This window comes from Hesperophylax consimilis, chromosome 5 (genome assembly GCF_061612785.1).
Source record: "Hesperophylax consimilis isolate HC1 chromosome 5, BYU_Hcon_1.0, whole genome shotgun sequence".
NCBI classification, from domain to species: Eukaryota; Metazoa; Arthropoda; class Insecta; order Trichoptera; family Limnephilidae; genus Hesperophylax; species Hesperophylax consimilis.
The window spans coordinates 32,720,955-32,743,075 of record NC_142840.1 but is presented as its reverse complement, the minus strand read 5'-3'; positions in this window follow the sequence as shown (position 1 = coordinate 32,743,075).

Below are 22,121 nucleotides of genomic sequence, written 5' to 3'. Positions count from 1 at the left end.
ATACAAATTAAATTGGTGTGGCATGGAGTTATCAAAATCACAAATAGTTATCACAAATAAATATATTTTCTTTTAAGCTATAATATAATAAAGCATTGTATTGGGTTTTGGACATTTTGAAGTCCGTTTCTACATTAAAAAATATATTATGTTGCCCTACGAAAAGTTCCGGTTTCGGAATTCGGTTTTGTTACCGAAATATACGAACATTCTTATAATATCATATCGATTGTAACATTTCGATATTTATGATATTGTGATATTTCTACAAACCATAAAAAGTGTTTTAAGGGGCGCCCACATACTTGTCTCGGCTCGGCAAGCGTCCGCAAGCGTTTGGCTTGGCTTGAATAGGCTTGCGATAGCTTGCTGCCGATCAGGCCGGGGTCCGGTTGGTATTCTGTCCACAAGGCGCGGCAAGCGTTGCTAACTTGCGCCTTGTATATGGCAATTAACCCTGAGAAGAGTGCAACTCCGAGCTGTTTATAGTAAATATCGTAAAAATGTATAACTGGACAAACGATAATCATTTTTTTTAAATTATATCAAGCAGGGTCCTATGTATGGATTTATTAATTTAAAAACATATATAATTAATTCAAGTAAATTAGTTAATTTTTATATGAAAAGGAACAAGTCACAGAAAAATAAATAAAGTAACGGTTGAAACTGGGTCTCTCGTATATCCGGGACGAATGCATTATACCACTCTTTTTGTGTGTGAATACCGCACAAGAGTCTCAACAGCTCCAAGCCATCTGGAGCCAGTGAGACTATGGCATCCCCAATTGGGGTATGTTGTGATGCTGGAGGTAGTGGAGGAGGGGAAATAAATGAGGAAGAGGAAGGTAGGGAAGTACATAGCTATTTAGATCTGATCACTAATCACGGCTACAGCCATTTCAAGCAACTTTTCTGCTAGCGAGAGCACTTATTTTTAAGTTGTTTCTGACGATTTCAAATTTCAAAATTAACAATATTATCTTCAACTATTTTTTCCCATAGTTTTGGCAGCAATCTTTTTACATTATTTTCAAATTTCTTCTCAAATTATTAATAAAATTAATTTGTCTTTTTTTTGGGCAATTTCTTCGTTTAGCTTTTAAATAGAAATAGGAAAAATGACATCTGACACAGCTGATGTAGTTGCCTCGACGTCCGCCAAGAGCGTAGATGCCAACGTTTGGCTTGCCTACGCTTACCTAGGCTTGCGTTGCCACAAGTGTCAAGTGGCAAGTGTCTGGGCGTAGCATTCACTTTTCGTCGGGACAGTTTTTTTTTCGAGCTTGTTGCCGTGAATTCAAGGTAAAATACTTTATTATTTTAGGTGATTTTTAAATTACTAAGAAAGCGGTGTAAGTGGTGTAAACAAAGTGATTTGTTTTTATTTAATTTGTTATTATTATTAGAAGTGAGTGCATATAATAAAGGCTTCGCATTTATCGTTCTCGATGGTAGTCAACGCGCATGGACTTGGCACGCGTGAATCGAATGTTACCTACAGGCTGTTTCAAAGTTCGTTCGTCGCTCAACAATATTAAAATATTTAGGTACTACTATTTCGGATTTTCGTCGCTCAACAATATTAAAATATTTAGGTACTACTATTTCGGATTTCTTTCGGAAACTGCTTCCTTGAACCCATTATTAGAACCATTTAGCGCCCTTGAGGTGATCTTTCACAAAAACGGCGCTCTACAAATTATCCAATTATTATTATTTTTTTTATTTGCCTGTGATTAATTAAGATCGTTAATTAAGCTAGTGTGTGTCGGAGTAATGTAAGCTTAATCGATAAATACTGAAAGCATGTCTTCCGTTCGATGTTTCCTGCTTTAATTAAGACAGTTACTATTGGCAAACTGCGTTAATTGTATCATTTTGTGGAACAATAAAAGAAATCGGTTTTAATCGAATACTAAATGTTGTTTTATTAATTTAAAACCAGGAATATTTCTGTGTCATTTATGAAAATGAGATGTAGTATATGCAGTTCTACTATAAAAGGTAAACAAAGTGTTTTTATTTTATTTAATGGTGTTACTAAGGTTAGGTAAAGAGATGCAACTCGGTAAAAAAACTTAAGTATTTAGAAAATAAAATTGGTATAAATAGGTATTCATCAAAATTAAAAAGTAATTATGGGAATAGAGGTAAAATCTTTTTTGTTATTTGTTTTTGGGGTGTTATGCCGTTTTGAGCTAACTCATTCTTTAGCCAACGTTTCGGACAGCATTGCAGTGTCCATCATCAGGGCAGAACCAAGAATCAAGGGCAATAAATAACACATCTGCCCTGATGATGGACACTGCAATGCTGTCCGAAACGTTTGCTGAAGAAGGAGTTAGCGCAACACGGCATAACACCCCAAAAGCAAATAACAAAAATACTTTTGGCCGTGAAAATCTTAAATCATATTTGAGGTATAATCTGATTACTATAACATGACGGCCACTTTTTCTAAATATTGACGTAAATAAACTAACGTGAAGTTGACAACACGCCGAAAATGTTAAATGCTAATGAGTATTGCCACGCTAAAAAAATCGTCACCAATATAATTCGTCAAATCTTCTTGTAAAAAATTTACAATCCGGCAGAATCAGTCCCCTCCCCAGAATAGCTAGTACGATGTTGAAGCGTCGTTTTAGGGAATATTTATGAGTAGGGCCGTAGATATATTTATTTTCAAATGTATTGACTTAATATTTAATAAACGTAATAAGTGTGCAAGGACATTTTGAGAAATAAAGGAAGTGAGAAATTAACTTTATATCTCCTAATGGAGAATTGTGATAAAAATTATTCATCTAAATGTTACACATTTAAAATTTAATGTGTTTTTGTTGCTGAAGGTAAATGCTTAATTTTTTTCTGAATGTTTAGTCGAATTACACATTTTTTGTCGAAATCATAAAAATATATATTTTCAATTCATAAACGTTTCCACTTCTTTAGTAAATCCTTTTTTGGTTTGCGAAGGATTACCACGCACAAGTTTCATCATGAAAAAGATTTACGCAAAAAAATTACTTTGCGAACTCCATATATTATACTTTTGCATCAAATATGCACTCACTCATTCAAGGCTTCGGCCAATAGTGTTATACGAAAGAACTCACACAATCACAGACCAAGTTTTACTCCCCACACGATGCAATCTCTGAGAACAGGAATTGCGTAGAAAATTAGTGCGAGAAGCAACTACATTAAATGGAGCATGGGGTCTAGTATTGTATTTATTGGGTACGTACTAGGTCAGGGCTGCCTGACCAGATCTGAATAGCCAGGTACTTTCCTCTTCCCCATATCCTTCCCATCCCCACTACCTTCAGCCGCAGAACATAACCCAATTGTGGACGCCATAGCCTCACTGGCTCCAGATGGCTGGGAGTTGAGACTCTTGTGCGGCATTCAAATATCAACTGAAAACAATACAAATAACTCCTAGATTAATATTTTTTTTATGTGAATACATCACAAGAGTCCCGAGTTTTTTTTTTATTTTTTTTATAGTGAATACCTCACAAGAGTCCCAACTGCTCCCGTCTGGAGCCAGTGAGACTATGGCATCCCCAATTGGGGGATGTTGTGAGGCTGAAGGTAAGTGGGGAATGGAAAGAGGAAGGTGGGGAAGTACCTGGCTATTCAGATCTAGTCACTAAACACGGCTAAAGCCATTTGAAGCAACGTTTCAATTCTGAATGGTGGTCTTACACCAGGGCGATACTGGTAGTATCTTCCACTCTGGAACGTGCCGCAAATATACTATATATTATTTTAATTAATTAATTGTGAAATAACACAAATTAATCAAATAAAATTTATTTTATAAGTGCTCCCAACCGCCAGGAGCCAGTAAGACTATGGCATCCCAAATAATTGGGGTATGTTTTTATATACATATATGTGACACCTCACAAGAGCGTCCCTGCCTGTGCAGTGTACCGACAGGGGAACTATGTCACCACCCGGTTGGGCGGCGTTGTGAGGCGGATTAAGGTAGGGGCTGTAGGAAGGGATTTATTAATGCAGGCCTTGAAGAGGCTCGGATTATAGGAGGGAGGAAAAACAGATGCCGGTAGCTCAAAATTGCTCGTTGTTAAGCTAAAAGTATTGGAGAGAGGAAGGAGATGTGGAAGAGAAAGGTGGGGAAGTACCTGGTCACCAAACACGGCTAAAGCCATTTCAATCAAATTTTCAATTCTGGATGATGGTATTACACCAGGGCAATACTGAGAGTACCCTCCTATCTGGAACGTATCGCAAATATACCTTATATTATTTTTAAAGATAAATTGTGAAATAATACAATGCCATATCTGCTTTGTTTCTATTATCTATGGGTAAAACCATGTAGGTGCCTACCTAACACAAAAATTTAAATTTGTAACGGAACAAGGAAGATAGGCCATTAATCGTTGTTAGTTTGTGTGTAGTGTCGCCAACATCATTTAACCTAACAATGCCCTGCATCTACACTCCTACATAGTCACCAAACGTACAACCCGTGCAGTATGGTCTAAGCTCGATGACAGTTGGCAAACTTCCATGCCATATCCGCTTTGTTTCTATTATCTATGGGTAAAACCATCTAGGTACCTACCTAACACATAAGTTAAAATGTGTACCGGAACAGGGAAGATAGGCCATTAATTGTTTTTAGTTTGTGTGTAGTGTCGCCAACATCATATAAACTTACAATGCCCTGCATCTACACTCCTACATAGTCACCAAACGTACAACCCGTGCAGTATGGTCTAAGCTCGATGACAGTTGGAACGCTTCCATGCCATATCCGCTTTGTTTCTATTATCTATGGGTAAAAGTTTGTTGGTACCTATAAAAAAGCTAAAATTAACAATAAGTATTAAAAATGTTTTTTTTCGAGATGGATGAAATTTTTCACTCTTACCTTTCGAAAAACTCAACGAAAAAGTTTCATAAAGGATTGGACTTGAAGACGAAACATTACTTTATCATAATGTACCAAATTCACAGCGCGTAAATATCTACATATTTGATATTATTATTTGTGCCATCTGGCGTCAAAAATATTAATAATTACACATTATTCCAATGGAAGTTTCCTACTTACCATAGGTCGAAAGTATGCTTTATGTACACGAAACACCTCTCTGTGAAAAGCATTGTTTGAGACCACGACGGGAAATTATATATAACGCATACATTGAGGACTGTCTTCAAACTATCGTCTGTACAGAATAAAAATATGTCTTCAAAGTATGCTCTAGATGTATGTATCGATATATATATTAAACGGTACATCATAGACGTATATAGCTGTGAGGGGGTAGTTTTTAAGGGTTGATTAAACAAAATGGCATTAAAAAAAAAGTGTATATAATGTGGCTCAAAGTATGCTTTATACAAATATATATATATATATATATATATGCCGATCGGCGGTGATTTAGAGCGAGCGAAATACTATTTCGACTGTTGTCCAAAATCAAACTGACGGTGGTTAGTGCATTTTTATACACAACGATACTAATAACTCCCTTAAACCGTGTCCGATTATATTCATGTTTATCTCAAATTCAATCATTCAAATCATAAAAGAAAAGACGAGCAGTATTTTTAACTGAATAACAACTTGAACTATTTTTCGATGCCTAAAACAAAATATTTAATTTGAAAAAAAAATTATACTTATCAGGGAAGAACTTTTTTTAATCGACTACGGGAAGATATTAGAAGCATTTATGACAAAATCCAAGCCTTTAACAATTTAAAAAAATATTTATTTTCCGTAAATGGCAATTTTTTTTTCAAATGTATACATAATATTATGTTTTATTAGTCATAAATTACTACAATCATGTACTGTACACTCCTTTTCCAACCACAAGCTAAGGCTTTCATGGAAAGGTAGTATTAAAATATATAATATATGTGTACTTACCTCATCTCTTTAAGAAAAGTAAATTTTTTTTTAAATGTATTAGCCTCGACTATTAGCCTATCCATGGCGTTATAGTTAGTTTTGCGAACACTGGGTCATTTCTGATCCACCATCAAATTCTACAAGTTAAACCCAATAGAATCAAATCTTTTTCAAAAAAACATGCCTAAAATTTACCTAACCTAATCGTGTGTAACACTATTTATATCACCATAACATTATAACCCTACCTCATTACTGTAGTGCGTGAGCTCACGTATACCATTCCAAGTCTAACGTAACTAAGCTCTACCTCGCAATTAAATAACCCGTCCTAACCACTGCCGTATTAACTACCCTAACCATGGCTCTAATATACTTACCTAACCCAACATAACTAAATCTTACATCACTCTAGCACAATTACAACAATACCTAGTTACCTAATTTTCCAAGCTTGCAAACAGCTTTTCTTAATTTCAACTATTTTTGCTCTAACACGAGCCAACCTAACTTAACCTTGCCTAGCTTAACCTAACCTCACCCTTCACCTTTTTGCAACCAATTTTTATAACGAAAATTCTATATTCCAGCGCTGTAAAATTTAACGAGAATAAAAATCGCACATCGATTTTCTATAAAATAAAAACACCGAACGTAAAACCTACAGGTGTTATTTTCTGATTCGGCAAATACAGATTTTTGTTATACCTTTTCTAGAGTTCAACTCCGCTTGTGCCTTCAATTGCGACTAAGTATTATAATAACACGGATTTCTTTCGGATTCAATTAGCACATAACCCTAAGCTACCAGATTTCTATAAGACGATATTTGGAAACATTTCCCAGCAAGACAGATTTGACATCCGCTATTGGAAAACAATACTGTTTTATTGTTAGCCGATAATGTCATCTCGTTTTTATTGAAAACAAAAAAAGGCGTGGGACACGATATTTTTTAACGATGCTGTAAAAATGGGGATTTACCCAAATCGAGGGATGAAATTTGAAACCGGTGTCAACTGCATTAAAGGGTGTGAAACGTTAGTTCCGGCGCTTATATTAAACTAGTAATAATATGAACTGACATCAAATATTCAATAGTATAAACCACATCGTTTGCCATTTTTTGTTGGAGTTGAACCCCCAAAGAATACTTCATGGTATTAATAGAATTTCATAATGTATATAGGTGTATCCAGTGACAGTTTAGATACGTTTATCTCCGTGGTCAAGTGGTAAGGCTCTCGACTAGCAAGTCGAAGGTCACGGGTTCATATCCCAGCATGCGCAAGTAAATTTTATTTGACTAGTTGGTATTATTTCACAATTTATTAATTGAAAATAATATATGGTAAGCTTGCGTCACCTTCCATTGTGAAAGATACTTTCAGTATTGCCGTGGTGTAAGACCGACATTGAGAATTGAAAGTTTGCTTGAAATGGCTTTAACCGTGTTTGGTGGCCACATTTGAATAACCAGATAATCCCAATACCTTCCTTTTTCCCATCTCCTTACCCTATCAACTATCTCTAGCCTCACAATATACCCCAATTGGGGATGCTGTAGTTTTACTGACGGTTGGGAGCAGTTTTTTTATATTTTTTTTATATTGAATACCTCACAAGAGTCCCAACTGCTCTCGTCTGGAGCCAGTGAGACTATGGCATCCCCAATTGGGGGATGTTGTGAGGCTGAAGGTAAGTGGGGAAGGGAAAGAAGAAGGTCGGGAAGTACCTGGCTATTCAGATCTAGTCACTAAACACGGCTAAAGCCATTTGGAGCAACGTTTCAATTCTGAATGGTGGTCTTACACCAGGGCGATACTGGTAGTATCTTCCACTCTGGAACGTGCCGCAAATATACTATATATTATTTTAATTAATTAATTGTGAAATAACACAAATTAATCAAATAAAATTTATTTGCGCACGCCGGGTTCGAACCCGCGACCTTCGGAATGGCAGTCCAATGCGTTACCACTGGACTATGCCGGCCGTCAGTTGGAACTCTTGTGCAGTATTCTCATACAAAATGTCTTATATTATTAATTACGGGTAAGTGGCACAGCTTAATAGAAGTTCTTTTTATTCATACTCCTCCTCACTTTGGGTTCCTGTTGCGAGGTGTTCGAGACAGTTTGTCGTTGAGTTGTTGTTATACTTGCTGTCTTCCTAATTTCCTTATCTTCATGTTTAACGTACTAATTTCATTTGTCGGTGTATGGGTGCATGTTGTAATAATATTCATGCGTAATGCGTTAAATTATTCAACTTCAATGAACTTTTAATTTTCAAACGGATAGGTATAAATCATATCAGATATGGCATAAAGTAGGTACAAAAAATATTGTATTAATTAATTATTCTTTATTTGAAATGTTTATTTCTTCTGTTTAAATTTTTGACAGATACATACATGATAATAATGTCATTGGGTAGATGTCTTAATTTTTCAAGCTTATTAACATTTGGAAGGTTAGTTTCTTACTCATTTGAATATATATATATTTTTTTTTTTTTATTCTAGATAAAAGAAAATTACATTTTTCACTTATTTAACTAGAAATAACATATTTTATTTTTTTATTTTATTTATTTATTTATTTAGTACAGGTGATGATACAATGACACATGTAGATAAAAAATACTTTGACTGCCCAACTAGGAGGAATTCCCGTTTTAGGACAGTCAAAATATATTACACATAAATATATTACACACTGATATTATTCACTTTCATTGTTTTGTTGATTGAGCATAAAACTGAGCAATTTTTTTTTAAATTTACCTATACTTTTTTCATTTTTAATTTCGTCTGGGAGGCAATTGTATATGTTGCTTCCCTCGTAACCAATGGATTGCTTGCCATAATGAGTATGTATGGTGTTTAAATGTATTTTATCGTGTTGCCGTGTAAAGTGTGTGTGTACTTGGGACGTTTTAATGAGTTCTGTATTTGGCAGTAATCAATCCAACAAATATAATATATGTGATATTTCAAGAGTCTGCTCTAGTGTAATATTAAATATTATATTTTAGTGTTTAAAACTGGCATCTCCATGAAAGATTTTAGGTATTCATCATTCGATCAAATGGTGATGTACGATGTGGGGCAATATAATAGAGGCAGAGTGCGTGCTAAATGGGCTAGAAAAAAAAGGTACGAGATCAACTGTGACATCGGTTTCCATTCAAATCTACATGGGAGGCATTTCTGGAGTGCATTATATATTCAGTGTGTGCAACGTACTCGTACTGTCATTTTAGTTATTTATGTCGTGCGTACCGGCATGATATTTCTGTTATTTTCCGGTACAAAAAATGTAGATTGTAGAAAAAAATATGTGTCGATTATAAACACAAAAACCGTCAAACGGTAATTTTCATAACTATAGATAATATTACAGTTTTCTATCATCATGGTGATGAATCTGAAATATATAAATCATCATCATCTGAAATATGGAAAAGATGTGTTTTGTTATTATATTTAAGTCCGTCACATAAGTAGCAAGAGGCAAATTTACATAAAACTATCAGCCTATTTTGCATTTAATAAAAATGACAGTTTCAGAAATCAGTTTCCCTCTGATAAAAACAAAAATTGTTCATATTTGTTTTATCTCCAGCTGTGAGACAGTTTTCGTAAGCTCCCTGAATCTGGAAAATACGTACCTACACAATCTGACATTTCTATTATTTGGCATGGTAGGAGATTTTAACCAGGAAACTTATGTATTTTGATATTATTGTGTGTTCACCTAAAACTTCTCTAATAAATTCTCAAATTTTAGTAATTTTATTCAAAAATAAGTACGCAAACCATTTTCTTTATGAAGTTAACAATAAAAGTAAAGAATTTACTCTTCAATAATTTCAAAATCACTTTTTGGTGTCATTTTAACAAATTAAGAATAGACAAACAAATACAGACAAATACATGCATATAGACAAAAATACTATGGACAGTGAACAGTAATACATATTTTTAAAATAATATAAACTGATTAATGATAATATACGAGTATGTGTAAAATAAATAAAAATATCATAAAATAGGTCATTATTTAATTTATTTATATTTTAACGGAAATGTATGTAATCCGTCATTGTATTCAATTCCTAGGAAATGTATGTAGTTCCTAAAATGTCTGAAATAAATTATACTATATACATTTCCTAGGAAATCTATACATTTCCTAAAACATTTAAGATATCAATGGGTACGCGGGGATAGCGGGGCAAGGGGAGGGTATTGCATCGTCTGATCAGGAGATGCAAAACCCTAACAGTCAGTGCATACGCACGTCCAACCTAACCTAACCTAACCTATCCTAACATAACCTAACCCAACGTAATCTAACCTAACCTAACACAACCCAACCCAAAAGACTTTTACTTTAATATTGTGACATTAATAATAACTTAAATAACAGACAGATTATTTACCAAATGAAAGTTTAACTTAATAAGAACATAACAAATAAAACAACGTGTTTTATTACAGAAAGCATTCTTTCTGTACATTTCCTAATATGATATTGGAATTACATACAATTCCTGGGAAATGTATACATTTCCTAGGAATTGTATATAATTCCATATATGTATGTATTAAATAATTTTTAACACAATATTTTATAAATTTCCTAAATAGCTTCAGAATTGAATACATTTCCTAGGAGTTGTTTACAATTCCTAAATATCATACATTTCCGGTAACATATATAACAAAAACTTTCATGAAATCTAACACAGTTTTATCTCTTTATTCTAGTTCACATCAGAGAAACATCCTAAATAGGAATGCTCAAATAGCTTGCCTTCGAAGCGTAACAGCCGATACACTTTATTCGATTCTTATACAAATACCAATGTACGCTACCCATATGTAAGTACCTACTATATTTTATAGATATATTATTGTTTAAAAGCTCTATCGCTCGTGAAGCTTAGTGAAAAAAATGACCTAAAAATACGATAAAAAAACTGTGGGTACTAGAATCAAATTTTATATACCTAGCTTTATTGTGAATACTAAACAAAAATCCCAGTTGCCCAAAGTCAATGGCTTTTCCAATATGCACTCCCCGAATTTTGTGATGGTAAATATAGTGGGGAGGAGAAGGAGAAGGGGAAAATAAAATTAAGACAGACCTGACTAATTGCGATGAACTTATATCTAAAACACTAATAGACACATTTGTGTATGAATTAGATAGCATGATTATGCCGATATAAAAAAGGGCGTGTCCGCTTTGTATTTTTTTCTCATCATTACTCGTACCTTTAATAGTAAGTTGTGGCACAGTGCGATAGTAAACGTTATAAAAATTCTACCAACAAAATCATTTTTATGCTCTACCCATCATTATTAATGAATTAATTAATTTACTAAACGAACAATCCTCACACTAATTAGATCTGGTTATTTTATCACATTTGAAACAACGTCAAGATTTGAACCCACGACCTTGGGAATCAAAGACGAGGATCACGGAGTCATCAAAAACTGACCTAAACCGAATTACTTTACATTATTTGTAATCTGTTGAATTACTCAAAGGACATACCCATGGTGCAAATGCAATTCCAGTGGCCGTTCTCTTCTGTTGGTTTTCGTGTGGATAGGTTTGCGTAAATACGCTACCCTTCCTGCGAATTGGTCTCTATTTGAACACACGACCCCAAAGAATGCTCGCATTGCCCAAGTGTTTGCTGCGATCCTTGGACAGGAAACCGCCAGGTGGCATACGCTCCACGCAAGGAACTGACTTCGGTGCATATGAAGTCATCTGTTGCTACATATGATTGATGAACTAGACAGATAAGAAGACAATGCATGAAGAGAAATTATACAAAAAAAATCAATAGCTATTTTTAGGAGTAACACGAAAAATGATCAAGCAATCTTTTCATGCAAATTTTCAATTCTGAAAGTCTTTCCCCATGTCTTCTCGGTCAAGAAACTTACAGAACCTCGTACGTTATCAGAGTTTATATATTATAGGACCATTTCTGTATAACTAGTGAGATTATAAAGAAATCTACTATCATACACTTTTTTATCTATTGCAGCAGGCATTTGACATTTTTTATTGATGACCTACGCTGTTATGCGATGTGACAAACGCAGTGATTGATTTGATGACGATATTTTCATGATTAAAGCATTTTTTGTACGGGTGTTCACAATCTGAAAATTGCTATTTTGATTAACCTTTTGAAATTGATTTTTTTTGAGGCAATAAATATTCATTTTTAAATTAACTAAACTTAAAGCGTAAAAAATATTAATTGAAATTTAAAAATCTGGATGAAAATAGAAAGGAAGGGACATTGAAAAAATAGGTAGTGATCGGGACTCGAACTCTAGATCTTTATTCTTTGAATATCATTACTTTATATTTTATTAAATAATGAATAAACCATTTTCAATAATTGAAAATTCTCTTTTGGCTATTATTTTCAATGAATTGAAAATTAAAAATTAGTTCAAATTATAATATTGTAGACAAACTGTATATCCTAACGAACAAACTTTTTGATTGATTATTTTTAAACAATGGCTTGTAGAAACTTTCGATTGATTATTTTTGAACAATGATTTATACAAAGTTTTTGATTGATTATTTTTAAACAATGTTTCATATAAAGTATTTATTTTTACTTTCTTATGATAAATAAATCATTCAGGTGCAGTCCTTAAACAATTCTAATGATTTTTCACTGAAACCTGATTTGAGGCAGCTTTTTAGACAGACTTCATTTATGTTGCCTTAGGGTAAAATTCGTTAACCCAGAGATTTGTTTGTTTAGAAATTATTATACTACCTATTATAATATAATATTTTCTACAATTCTCCCTCCAAACTATTTCCTTGTTTCAAATGCACTTTCAGCAATCAACTTTTAACAAAGGTGTTATATGATGCTTGCGGTACCTTTTGTTAATTCGTCGAAAACAAACTATCTCATTATTTCCCCTGTACAAATTCAGTTCCGTTTGAATTTTCATTAATTCCGTATAAAATTTTTAATTAGAAATTTCACTAATTTAATATAAATCTGTAACTCACTTTTACAAAGATTTTTACCTATTACGGTGTATTTTACTATATTTTCTATTTTATTTTAACTTTTAAATTTGACGACCTGCAAGTCGGAGGTAGCGGGTTCAAATCCCGGCGTTCGCTAGTAAATTTTATTTGAATCATTTCGAAATTTACTCATTTCAAATTATTTTAGAGTGGTACTTGAAATGGCTTTGGCCGTGTTTAGTGACCACATCTAAATAGCTAATTTCTTCCTCAACTTCCTCTTCCCCATCTCCTTTCCTCCCCACTACTTTCAGCCTAACAACATATCCCAATTGGGGATGCCATAGTCTCACTGGCTCCAGACGGTTGCTTTTTCACAACAAAAATGTATTAATTTCGTATCTCTAATATTTTTTCTATTATTATTGAAAACTAAACTATTTCACAAAGTTATGCATGTACTAATAATAACATGCATGTAATAATAAAAACTAATTTTAAAAACAGTCTAATTTAATAGAACTTCCTCCTTCTTCTGGCGCTTATAAAATTAGATTTTTAATGTTAATTTTAGTTATAAATTTCTACATATGTAAATATATATTTTATTAAGATAGTAATTATAAGCCTTAGTCGTAAGTCTCAGACAAAGGTCACTAGTTTTAAGTCAAAGTTCTAGTATTAGAACTCTGACTTTGACTATTGATTTCTCACGAAAACGGCGCTATATAAATTAGCCAAATATTATTATTACTGTCAACATTTTTCCTAATACACACTCCATAAGCAAACGCTTCCAACGAAAGAGTAGTAAAAATATTAAGATATTAAATAACCAATTGTTAACCCAGAGTTATTTTTGTTAAAAAAAGGCTAACATTATCGGATTACAAATAACCTGACATAATTTGAAAATCTCCTAAAATACACCACAGTAAGCGGAAAATGTTGTTTGTGTTGTGATAGAGGATTTGGCCAGCCGGGGAATTGAACAGCGTATAAGATTTATGAATCATATTAAAAATAATTAACACAATCGGAGTAATAATCAATAACTGTTTGAAATGGAAGGGCGAAAAATGTCGAGTAGTAAATATATATGTATATGCATGTATTTAATTCACTTACTCCACATACTAATAAAAAATATTTAAATTACAACAATCTTTTAATCTACATTACTGATTGTTTAACAGATGTGTAAAATTGAAAACATTTTTATTAGTGAGGCCTTAAATTTTTAATGACGTTATTTGAACATTTTTTTAATAAATTCAAGAGAAATTAATAATAACGCTCCACAAAAAACTTCACTCAGTATTTATGTACGTATTGTATTGAATATTATTTGAATGTTAAATAAATTGATCAAAGATATTTATATTATGTAAATTATTCATCGTTGTCTTAACCTATTGGTATGAATACAGCTACAATTACATCAATGTCGGGATGTTGATTTTTGTTAAAATGTTCTCGAAAATTGTACGAACGTCTGTCATGTATTATTGATACAAGGCTCGAAACAAGAGTTGATGTGAACATAGTACCTACTCGTATAGATATTTAAAAAAAATTCTACTTCAGTAAATAAAATATCAGTAAAATTGAAAAAGTTCGTTTCACATATTGTATAATAAAAATAACACATCAAAACTTTTCGGACAGGTAACTTTAAAAACGATTGAAAAGTTTTTCTGTTGTTGTTTATATGAATACCGCACAAGTGTCCCAACCGTCTGGAGCCAATGAGACTATGGTATCCCCAAATGAGATATGTTGTGAGGCTGAAGGTAGTAGGGAGGAATATGAAGATGGGGAAAACGAAGGTAGGCGAGTACCTGGCTATTTAGATCTGGTCACCAAACACGGCCAAACCATTTCAAACAAAGTTTCAATTCTGAATGGTGGTATTATACCAGGGCGATACTGAAAGTATATTTTATTTTGGAATGTGCTGCAAGTATACTTTATATTATTTTTAATTAATAAATCATGAAATTACTCAAATTCAACGAATAAAAATTACTAGGGTACGCCGAGATTTGTACCCGCGATTTTCAGATTGATGGCCGAGAGCTTTACCTCTCGACAGCCGAGGCCATCGTAGTAGTAAAGTGTACCTTTTTCGCTAAACATAATAGGTAGGGGAGTAAGAACTAAAAAAGGTCTTTTTTTTCGCAAAGGACATCTCTGTCTTCTGGCATATATACATATATACACAAACCCCAGCATGTATTGGTCGCCTTAAGTTATCTAATTCCGGGAAAGGAATCGAAGGTATAAGATTTTTACCACCCCTACATATTTTCGCATTAAACCTCGACAAAATTTTCATCTCAAAATTCACATCTCTATATTTTTAAAATTCAATATATTATATCATTGAACATCTGGTTCCCAAGGCAAAAAAAAACTTTAAATTGAAAAATGTTTATTTCCGTGAAAGAATCTTCCAAAATGTTTGAATTTCAAAATTTCTAACACCACTTCTAAACCTGCACTTGTAATCCGCTCAGAAAATTCCACACACATAGATGGCGGTTATTGCAATGTTGAGCAGCGCTTGCACTGTCGGGTCCCGAATGGTTCCGACGCCACCCGAACGGTAGCCGATTGACAGGCCGGGAGCTCATTGGATTTAATTTGCTTCACCAGAATAATTTATGACTCAAATAGATCGGACGATACTGGACGATAGATCATCCAGTAAGACTTTATTGTAATTATCTACAATTTTAGCAATTATTGATGATTCCCGCACACCATATATTTAAGTGAGAATATTAATACCCGCAACTCAAGATATAACAATTTTTAACCTCCAACTCCACACCTAGTATAAGATTATTATAAGCTTGTGTAATCTGTAAGCGATTTCAAGTTATCTTGCCTTAATCAAGGACGTCTATGGGTGATGTTTGCTCAACGATCATCCACAATACATAGAACATCTCCAGAATTGTCCAATTTGAGCCAAAATATAAATATAGATTTTAATAACAGCACATGCCGCAAAATGAACAAAATACATTACACGTATACGCCCTCCAGATATTTACATTCCGCATACATTTCCAGATGTGTGCCACTACACGAAATAAAGGAAAATGATTTCTCTGTATGCCACAGCCGGGAAAGTAAATTCCTCAGCCAAAAAACTCGTCAAAATGTAGTTATAAAGAGGAGGCACGAACCAGGATCTCTCGAGAGTCGAACTGCGTGAGAGCTTACCCTAATACACTTGGCACGACCCGGAATATAAGGTGAACTCCGGAACACACTACACTTTTTATATCGCAGGTGATTTAAACTTTGAAGTTTGAAGGCTTTCGTGGAATTTGCTGACACTGGGCTGTGTTTTGAGGGGGCTTTTATGTAATCATTCTTGTCGGAGCTTTTATTCCGGGTGTCGTAATTTGTTCGAATACCACGCACAATGTATTTTGTGAGCAAACCCACGCAATTTGATGAGTGCCCTAAAATATGCATTGCTTAAATTTATTTTTAATCTGCCTATCTCGTTTTCTATTTAAAACCATATATTTTATTCCAATTTATTCTTATTTTGTAATTATGATATTCGCTTCGCGGAATTAATATTTTTGAAAATATTCCAAATAATTCTTGTAATCTTTTTACATTTTGTATAATTCATCTTTCACATCTAAGATTTTATTGCGATATTTGGATGGCGGAATAATAGTCAAGAGACCGTAAGAAGAAACCCTGCATAACCTTGGGTTCTTTTAAATACCTAAAATTCTGTCTCTGTCAAATAAGTCCTCAGTTTGAGAACGTTCGTTATAAGTTAAAATATCAAAAATGAAACGCGAAACTCGAAAGAGTTCTAAAATTTTAATTCAAGTAAAAATAAATATTTCGATATAAAAAAGTTCATAATAATAATGATAGAGCCTAACCTTGGTAAAACGACAGTTCGCTTCTCAGCAAAAAATCATAAAAAGGATTTCCGCCTTTATCAGAAGTTCAAATATTTGTCAAAACTCCTTCTGAAGCTCTATATATATTTAGTTTACGGTTCCAATTATTGTAAAGTTCATCCATTGAACAGAGTGAAAAGTTTGAGTCCTTTTTATGACTTATACAATCCGGTAAACTTCTCTCCTCGGGACGGCGGAACCAGAAATAAAATATGATTATGTTTTTCGAAGTTTCCGTTTTTTTCGCGACGTTTTCGTGTTTTCAATGTGCTTAATGGTCGGTCCCTTTCGACCTTACCGAGTCGCAGATAATATTTTTACATTAATGCAAATTCTATTAAAAAGTTTATTAAACTCAATTACTCCCGCTGGCTCCAGCGAACAAGTTACAGACATCCACTTTTAGCAATGTCCGAAGTGAAGAACTTTAGCGAGAATCTCTCGTTGTCAAGTTTCAGAAGAAATATTTATAATATATGTTATATTCAATGTACCTACAATAGTACATGTAATATTCAATGGACCTTAAATATTATTTGTAATATTCAACAATAGGCAAAATTTATTGAAAATATTAAGTAATACGGATTTTTAAAGAAAACCAATTAAATAATTCACACTTAAATATATCAGCAGGAATTTCAAAATTAAGCTCTTAGCATATTCAAAACATCTACCTTGATCTAGGAAAAGCTTATTTTAAAAACATTCGTTTAAATCGAAAAATTTTCGCTTGAATTGAAACCTAAATTGAAAAATTACCTGAAATTAATACAAGAGTCTATATTTGTTACTATTTAAAAAATGCTTGTTTTTCTGTTATCGATAAATCTTGGGCTTTATTTATTTATTTTCTTATTTTTATTTGCAATATTTATATATTTTTTTGTAAAAAGACAAACATTCCTGGGTTATGAATAACCTGACAATATTTTTAATTCTCTCACTACCACCACAGTAAGCGGAAAATGTTGCTTGTGTTTTGATGGAGGAATTTAACACGCTACCCCTGGGTGGGACCCAAACGCGATGTCAACTCAGCCACCGAGCGGTCATTACTTATATTTGAGCTTTAATTCCCTCACCAAACACAAAAATCTTGTTTCTTTATGGCGAGGAAGAGATTTTATTATTTCTTCTTTATCACATTGTAAAATAAAATAATTTGCATGTTTGTTGTAAAATAGTCGTACATGTATATTGCAGCTATGTACATAGAATTTTAAAGCAAATATACCTATATACTATAGTATTAATGTTACAATAATAAAAGCTTTTCCTTACCATAAAAAGACAAAGCTCTTTTGTGTGGTGTAGATGTAATGAGAATAAGATATATTTCATCTAAAAACCCAGGCAATTGATATATTCTTTATCCTTTATTCTATCTATTAGTTCGAATGAGTTGGATTTTCTCAGTTATTTGAAAAAAAAATAGTTTGAAACATTTCTTAAGGTACATTCACTCTATAAGGGATCGGGTCAAAAATTGTATTTTAAGTATAACACAGATGGAAAAAAGAGTACAAATTATTTTAAGCATTTGTGATTAAAATAAAAAAATAAAATTTGAATTACACCCTGGAGCCGATAAGACTAATGGGATCTGACGCAGATCTTCTTTGTTAATTTTTTTAAAGTTCTATTTTACCGTAACTAATTTCAAAAGAAATGTTATTTATTTACATGTGTTTTTAAATAACAGTTACTGATTAGTAAATTAAATTAAATGTTTAAAACATTCAGCGTGGATTTTGTTCCCTTTTATTTTTTTTATTTTATTACTAGCTGTACCCCGCCACACCTTGCTGTGGCTCATGTGGCAATATGTTCGACCTGTCACAGGTGACATCTACATAATATAGGTATATTAAAACATACGCGTATTCGTATGCAACTTTTTGTCAAAATTTAAAAGCAAACGCGAAGAACTACCGGAGATTTAAGTTTTTAAACAAACGTACATTTTTATTTGTATCGATTTATTAAGCCGATGCACTACGTCGTGTAATATTTTAAATTGAGCCGCTATCAATAACAACCCTTACGTAGATGGCGATAAGGTTTAAATTCCCGCTTACGACCATCCGCCTGTTTTGATTTATGCAAGAAAAAAACATGGCCAAAAAGTGCCTTTTATTTTATTTTGTGGATGTTCAGGCATAATTTTTTTTTTTTCGATAACTTAATTTTCCACATTATGCAATAAAATCACAACCGAAAATGAGTTCGTAAGTAGGAGATTTTGAACTTTAAAGCAGTTTTCATAGGTCTTTACATTATTTTTTCTGGGCTTATAAAAAGACTTATATAAAAAATACTCGATTATTTCAAAGGCCAATATGTATTCTACTCGCAGTATTTAATTAAAGCATCTGAAACATTTCTAGGGGACCAAATTTTCAAACCAAAAACACATGATTTTGCATTACTACGTATTGCATCGCCTTAAGTTAAAAGATGTCACATTATTTCACTTTCTTAACGTAATTAACAGCATAACTACAAATTCACTTTTTTATGTAAAACCGCATAAGAGTCCCAACTGCTAGCCAGTAAGACTACGGCATCCCCAATTGGGCTGCAAGTACTGGGCAAGTGAAGGATATGAGGAAGAGGAAGGTGGAGATGTACCTGGCTATTCAGATCTGGTCACCAAACACAGCCAAAGCCATTACAAGCAACGTTTCAATTATGAATGGTCGACAGTAAGAGTATCTTCCATTTCGGAACGTGCCGCAAACATACTATATATTATTGTGAATGATTAATGTGTTTTATCACACAAATTAATCGAATACATTTTAGTTGCGCACGCCGGGATTGAACCCGCTACCTCCAACTAAGTAGTCCGGAGCCTTACCCCTCGACCACGGACGCCGGCACTTATTTTAATATTTTTCGTATTACTTATTAATATTATCTTAATAGTATTATTCTGAAAATTGTGATATAAAATCATTTTCGTACATTTTACAAAACAATGATACATTTACACTCGCTTTTGTTTGACATGGATAAATCTTACCTCCGGTGCGTCTGTTCTTTTGTGAGCTTTTCATGTGTGTTTTTCGAGGGTAGATAATTTTTCGTGAAAATGTGACAAGATTCGTTAAATCGGATATATTAAAAATCCAATCTTCTTCACGCGTGTTATCGATTTCAGATCAGCATACGCTCCCGTGGATGCTGTTAAATCATCTGATAGGAATTTTACAATATACCGTTCTCGCACTCAATATTCTTCAAGACTTACACTCTGATGAATTTTTCTCGAAGAGATTTCTCGCTCGATTACCTTCCATATATTTTTCGATTTTTCGATTAAGACCAAAAACGGGGTTTAATTTTTCAAGGCGTCCCGCTAGCTGGAAATAATTGGTAGATTGAAACAAATTGCTTGTAGTAATAGTGATAGTCGGCTTCAAGACTCAATGTTCAAATGAAATGTTTTTTTCCAGATCAAGAAGAATGTACTTGTTTGAGTAAGTACCTTCATCGTGTGAAAAAAAATCTTTAGGTAAAATCAATCGCCTAAATCTTGATGTAAAGCAGAAAATTTTTTGAGTTCTGACGTTATGAAATTTAAACATATTTCTGTCATATATTTTAAGCCAAAGCAACTTTTCTCAGCTCGCAAAGCTTATCCATTATCATCTATGAAGCTTTAAAATATGTATTTTACTAGGACGAGTTGTTTCGGAGAATTCAAACAATTCTTCAATTTTCAAGTACTGTGGAAGATTTTTTTAAGTTCTTTTATTATTTCAGTTCTATCAAGCATCTATCCCATATAATAATACAATAAAAGAACTTGAATAGGACTCTCACAGAACCCGAAAATGAACGTTGAAATTTCAAATTCTGCAAAAAACCATCTTTAGAGAATCCAATTTTTTTTTTTAAATTTCACTGTATGATACAACATTTTTTGTTTGGCGAGATTTCACCCAATCTTGCATTGCCTAAACATTTTTTTCTAGATTCCACACAAAAGATGGGCATTCCAGAGTTACGAACATTCTAACTATTTTTTAAATCCTACTACCATACTTATAGGCGAAAAATGATTGTGCAACGATGAAGAGCTTAGTTAGTATGTCCTTACTTCATCCTCTCAGTCTGTCAGTTCAGTTAAAAGGATTTATCTATTTGTTAATTTTTTGGAACTTAATGAATAAAACCTCAAATTGTAACATTCAATCAAACGACAAATATGAAACGGAAGATGCAACCAAATCTTTTAATATTTTTTCTGTTTCACATTCGGCGTTTATTTGTTAATTGTTAATATATGTAAATAAGTTTAATTTCCTTCAATCGCCTAAAAAAAAATTGATCGGTTCTGTTGTTTCGGTCTATAGGCAGCTGTAGGCAGACTGATAGAACCTAAGCGCAAGCCAAATACTAAGTTTGGTGATCGCGCTTTCGGAGTATCTGGGCCGAAGGCTTGGAACGAAACCCCTCGGGAACGAAATTAAGTCAAACAGAATTCAGGTCTGAACGAAAAACTTACCTTTTTAAGCTGTCATGCCTTTAAATTAAATATACCATTCCTGAGAGAAAGTCCATTCATATCCAATTTTACAATTAAGTCCTAAATTTTATATCTAAATTTCACCAATAAACAATTAGTTTAATGTTAATTAAGTGTTAATCTCGAGTGACCTACCAGATAAGTATGGTTCTGTATATTATCTCTATATATAGTTAGTAGATCATTTAGGAATGTATTATATATTTATACAGCGCCCTTGAGGTGATTTTGCACAAAAACGGCGCTATATATTAAAATATTATTACGATTATAATTGTGTTAGAAATACTAATTATTATTGTATGTATTTAAATTGAACCCGAACCACCCCGCCACCTTTTATTAAGAGCCGGTATTCTAAATAATGACGCTCGCATCGGTATTTGGAAAATTGTTTTCAGCGCGATAAGAAAATAGTACAGGGAGACTCATAAATAACTTTAAAACTCCGGCCCGAAAGCGTTTTCACTCTTTGCGTCCACACTTTTGATCAAAACAATAATTTATTTCACATTGCTGACTTGATAATATTGATCTACAAAATATGAAAAGGCATGCTAAATAAATCTTAAAAACAAATTTTGTAAGTAAAATCTTTTATCGCTTACAAATTGCTGAAGAAAATAAATTTTGGAAAACGTTAGAAGATTGATATTTGTTTCTTACTCGAATTTTAGTTAAGTACTTAC